A 6,000-nucleotide genomic window follows, 5' to 3' on the forward strand; every position below is an offset into this window, starting at 1 on the left:
ACTTATTATCTATTTACGATCAACTAATCGAATTCATGGGGCCTGTGAGTTGAACCATCCTTATTTGAAACATCAGGCACCAAGTGGTCAGATGGTTTGTTGATAAAATTAGAAGAGAAAACAAACAAGTAAACTAAATGATGTTGAAGTGGCCCTTTGAGGCCCTTGTACATTTTCCCCACATTGCTTTTGTCAAGTCAAGAGGTTGAAAAATACATGTGATTAGAGATCTCAACTCTGAAACCAAAATATAAGACTACATGCAATTATGTTTGCCCATGCCAAGAAGAATCCAAGGAGTCACAACCTCCCCCACCCCACCCTAGCTTTGGTGGAGACGGGACGAACTACAATAACTTTAAATTCAAAATTCAATAAATTATATTTTCTATGATCAAGAATTCATAAGTTCAAAATCCTAACTCCAACGATGAAATAATAATCCAATTGTTAGAAATTTCCAAGAAGATGACCTGCCATCCCATGGTCCTGTTTTTTCTTTTCATTAGTCATTGTATAACAACTTAGCATAAGATTTTCAAATTTCGGTGTTATGATATTGAACAATAACATTATTATATATAAATTTGTACCCTACAGCTATAAATTAGATTTTAATGTTATGATTTATCTAGGGAAAAAAGTCTGAAATATATCTGAATTTTGACAAAAATTGTTGTAACGATATCAAATTTTGAAAATGACTTTTTACCCATGGTGTATTTTAAAGGTATATATGTGTCCACGTGGACATAATAAATATTGCATAATTATAAAAAGTACCGTGTCCATGTGGGCATATATATATATATATCTTTAAATTACACTATTAAATAATCTATGAATAAAAGATCTTCCATAAAATTTAATATTATAAAAACAATTCCGATCAAAATTAAAATATTTTTCAGACTTTTTTTCGTGTTTATCTATGAAACCATAGTTTCAATCATTCCTTTATAAAGTTTTCTTTGCCACGACTTATATATAACATTTAGATAAAATTTCATACTTGGATATAAAATGAGAGATCTTCTTTTTCTTTTTCCTGAAAATTGTTATGCTTCGATTCAGAATAATTAGTTAATCACATGTAGTCATGTTTAATCAAACACGGTGTGACTTTGTTTTAGATCTACATAAATAAATCTGACAATTAATTAAATATTGAATCAAAATCTTTGGCATCCATTACGGGACAAAAATAATATATTACTTACATTGTTATAGAATACATTATGATATTATAATTTACTTTTTCAATTTTTTAAAAATTTAGCTAGCGTTTGGTCATGGATTTCTAAATATTTTTGGCCAATTGGTGAAAATTTGGGTGAAATCTCACCATGTGTTTGGCCATGGTATTTGGAAAATATATTTCACTTTTTTTAAAAAATATGATTTATTTCCATAAGTTTTAAGAATATCAAAAGCTATAAGTTTGTATTACAAGTCAATTGGATCTTTGTCCATGAAACTAGAGCAATGTGGTAATTTTGAGTGAGTGCAATAAGCATCATTTCATACACCGTGAAGTAGATAAAACACATGATTTTGTTATTTTAAGTCGATTATTCATCATTTTCATCAATAATCATATTATCATTTCACATTTACCGAATATTTCATCATTACTTTGAAATTAATTTAAAAAATTATATAATACAACGTAAGCAACAACTATAGAGGGTATTAAAATATAAAAGTTTGGAATAAACTTTTAATTTTTAAAAGATCCAAAATAATGAAATTTGATCCAAATATTATAAAAAATTAGTACTTAAAAATTTGAGATATTTATCAAAAATATTTGTCAAATAATAATAAAGCATATAAACAAATACTATTTACTAAGTTTTTTTTAAAATATTATTTGAAAAATCTATGACGAAACGGGCTTGATATTAATTATTCCAACAGCAAAGTAAGCAAGAGAATCGTTCACTGGATTGACTTTGGATATATGTGCAGAGAAAGGGGTGGTTGGTTAAATCTGGCACACCAATCAATTATGACTATTTTATTTTCAAAAAAAGGAACATTACAATAATAATCGTAGTAATACTTTACTTTGTGAATACAAAATTTCGTGTTTTACAAATTTCACTAGTCAAATATGTACAACGCTTACTATGTACAAATTAAATATATCAGTCACGTGAGGCACAAAATAAATTGTCTGTTTAATTCGGAGGCATAGTCACATAATATTTACATATATAGGTTAAAATATTTTTCATGTATTAAATTTAAATATCTTTAACAAAATTTTTAATTTTACCTCTAACTTCAACAATATTATTAAAATAAATGTTTGCTTTGTTGGTACATGACTATATGTTAGAGATATGCTTTGCCAGATACTAATGAAGAAGAATCGTCACAAAAACATAAGGTCCTCCATATTTTGTCCTAACAGTTCAACTAGTAGAAGTGTAGAACAAACAAAAATAAACCAAGCAAATGGGAATTTTAATTGTGAAAGAATTGAAAGAAGGTCGATATTTTAAGTCAGATATTTTGTTGCTTATTTTTATTTATGTTAGTGAAAAAACTTACAAGATAATAAAATTGCAAGATTACAATTGAAAATAAAATGAAGAAAGTAATCTTTTCAGGCTGAGGCGCGGATATCTCGCTCTCTTTAAGGAGATTCAAGCCCACTGCAGCAAATGTTTTCACCGGTCCAGCAGTAGTCCTCTTTGACTTGTCCCCTCCAGGATACAACAACCTTCACAAAGTATAACTCAACAACTCTGGACAAGAGTTGAGTCCAAAGCTCCACAAAAAAGAACACCTTCCTTCAACTAATAAGAACTCTCTTTTTGACTAACTCTTTCACTCTTTGTTTTCTCTTGTGTTTTGTGTATCTCTAAAACCAAATGAAGACTATCACTATTTATACTACAAGAAGTCTTCCTAGCAATGAATAGGAAGATAATGGAGGTAGTAAATAGTGAAGATAATGGCCTTAGGAGTTTCATAGGTTACAATAGGAGTTATATAGGTTACATAGGTTACAATGGGAGTTACATAGGTTACATAGGTTACAAAGGGAGTTACATATGTTACATAGGTTACAAAGGGAGTAATGGAGGAATTAAGAGTGAAATACATTGATGGATAACCAATGCTAATGGATGATGTAGAAGTCATCCATTCCAATGTTCATTCTTATAACTCCAAAATAAAGCAATTTAATATGTTAAATATTAATATTAAAATGCTAATAACCTAACAATCCCCCACTCATTTTAATATTTAGATAAGAGAGTATATCAGTTGAAGGAAGACTACTATGCATAATGAAGGTGTGCTCTGCATTGAACCTCCACTTAGTGAAACAGTAACTTTTACTCCAGAGTCGTAGTGGTCTCAGACTTGAACTATGACTGCTTAAGGGAAATAAAATATCACTGCTCACACATAATAATCAAGGTGTTGACATGAGCTTTAACAGCCAGCACGTTATGGACATGTGCTATCCCGGTTTCATGAGTGCATTTGAGAATAAGCCCCATTCTCATAGGAAGCGACCTACTTCCACACATCACATAGGTGAAATCTGTCGAGAGTGCTCCTGTAAGATTAACACTCCACCCATACGGGCTACAGATATTCATTAAGAGTTTTATCAACTCAACCTTCACAAACTACAGGAAATAATGCACTCACATCATAGGGAGGGAAAAAAATAGTGCATTTTTCACAACAAGTCATCATATGATTAGTTTTTCCCTTTGAACCTGGTTATAGGATCTCTAGTCCCCAGGTTGGGTTTCCTCATATATGACTCAAGGATTTGTAGGCTTCAATCCCATCCCCCTCGATGTGCTCCAGACCTTTTCTCTTGTTAAGGCCTTCGTAAGAGGATCTGCAAGATTATCACAAGATTTGACATAATCAACATTAATGATACCATTTGTCAAATACGATCTTACATTACTGTGTTTCCTCCTTATAGGTCTGGATTTACCGTTGTAATAACGGTTTTGAACTCTACCAATTGCAGCGGTGCTATCACAATGAATTAAAATAGGAGGAATTGGTTTTTCAAAATAAGGAATTTGAAACAATAAATCTCTTAACCAATTCGCTTCCTCACTAGCTGAAGCTAAAGCAATTAGTTCAGCCTCCATGGTAGAGTTAGCAATTATAGTTTGCTTTTTCGATCTCCAACAAACAGCACCACCACCTAAAGTAAAGACATAACCAGTGGTAGAACAGGAATCACCTGACAAAGTGTTCCAATCCGCATCACAAAAGCCTTCAAGTACAGCAGGATATTTTTTATAGAACAAACCACAATTTTTCGTTCCAATTAAATATCTCATAACTCTTGTTATAGCATGCCAATGTTCATTACCTGGCTTGCTTGTAAACCTGCCAAGTACTCCTACTGCATATGCAATATCAGGCCTAGTGCAATCAGTCACATATCTCAAACTTCCGATTATACTAGCATATTCCTTTTGATTTATTACATCATTTTCACTTTCAACAGGAAATAAGTGAACACTTGAATCAAAAGGAGTAGCAACATGCTTGCAATCATGAAAGTTATATTTTTTCAAAATTTTCTCAACATAATGTGACTGGTCAAGGAAAATCCCCTCACATGTTCTTGTTATTTTTATTCCAAGAATAAAATTTGCCTCACCAAGATCTTTCATATCAAAATGGCTTCTAAGAACATTTTTAGCTTCATCAATAACATTCATGTTAGAGCCAAAGATCAACAAATCATCAACATATAGGCAAATGATCACATGTGAATTATTCCAAGACTTATGATATATGCACTTATCACACTCATTTGTTTTAAAATCATTTTCAATCATGCAGGAATCAAACTTTTCATGCCATTGCTTTGGTGCCTGTTTCAAGCCATATAGGGATTTAGTAAGTTTACATACTTTGCTTTCTTGGCCTGCTTCAACAAAACACTCGGGTTGGTCCATATAAATTTCTTCATTTAGGTCTCCATTTAGAAAAGCAGTTTTTACATCCATTTGATGAATTTGCAAATCAAAAATTGCAGCCATAGCAACTAAAAGTCTAATGGATGTAATTCTTGTTACCGGAGAAAAAGTATCAAAAAATTCTAGGCCTTCTAGTTGTTTAAAACCTTTTGCAACTAGCCTAGCCTTGTATTTATCAATAGAACCATCCGGTTTCAACTTTTTCCTTAAGACCCATTTGCAACCAATTGTTTTACAACCCGGTGGTAAATCAACTAACTTCCAAGTTTTATTAGAAATTAGAGATTCCATTTCATCATTTACAGCCTCTTTCCAAAAAATAGAATCATGTGAAGATAATGCTTCTTTCAAAGTTAGAGGGTCATTTTCAACATTAAACACATAAAAATCAGGACCAAACTCTTTTTCTACTCTAGCTCTTTTACTTCTTCTTAACTCAAAATCAACAACTTCTTTATTTTTCAAAGTTGAAGTAGAAGAACTAGGTAGTGACAAAATATTTTGTTCAATCCTTTGACCCCCACTATTTTTAGTATCAAAAGGAAATTTATTTTCATGAAAAATAGCATCACCAGATTCTATTACAATATTATCTTCAAGATTAAAAAATCTATAGGCTGTACTATTTGAAGCATAACCAAGAAAAGCACAAGTAGTAACTTTCTTACCCAACTTTGTAATCTTGGGATCCATTAGCCTCACAAAGGCTAGACAACCCCAAACTCTTAGATATCCCAAACTTGGCTTGTAACCTTTCCACAATTCAAAAGGTGTCAATTTAGACTTTTTATGAGGCACACGATTCAACACATAACAAGCAGTTAAGATAGCTTCACCCCAAAAATTTAAAGGTGCATGTGACTCAATAAGCATGGCATTAGTCAATTCAACCAAAGTTCTATTTTTCCTTTCTGCTACTCCATTAGACGAAGGAGAGTAAGGAGGAGTAGTTTCATGAATTATTCCCAATGATCTAACAAAAGAATTAAACTCATTTGATTCATATTCACGGCCTCTA

Source organism: Solanum pennellii, chromosome 2 (assembly GCF_001406875.1).
Source record: "Solanum pennellii chromosome 2, SPENNV200".
Lineage (NCBI taxonomy): Eukaryota > Viridiplantae > Streptophyta > Magnoliopsida > Solanales > Solanaceae > Solanum > Solanum pennellii.